Source organism: Aulonocara stuartgranti, assembly GCF_965226115.1.
Source record: "Aulonocara stuartgranti genome assembly, chromosome: 23".
Lineage (NCBI taxonomy): Eukaryota > Metazoa > Chordata > Actinopteri > Cichliformes > Cichlidae > Aulonocara > Aulonocara stuartgranti.
The window spans coordinates 10,216,602-10,216,820 of record NC_138958.1 but is presented as its reverse complement, the minus strand read 5'-3'; positions in this window follow the sequence as shown (position 1 = coordinate 10,216,820).

Here is a 219-nt window from a genome sequence, read left to right as displayed (position 1 = left end):
CTTCTTCTCCGACTCTTACTACAGTTTCCAAACAAGAAAACAGTGCCACCAGCAGTTGCGGGGAAATAACATTTAATTGCAATATTATACAGTGGTCCCTCGCGATTCACCTTTCGCGGAATCGGTGTTTCGCGGATTTTTTTTTTTGTGTGTGCAATTTTGCATGATTTATTTTATTTTATTTTTTTTAAAGCGCATTGTGTTCTCCGTCCTGATTGG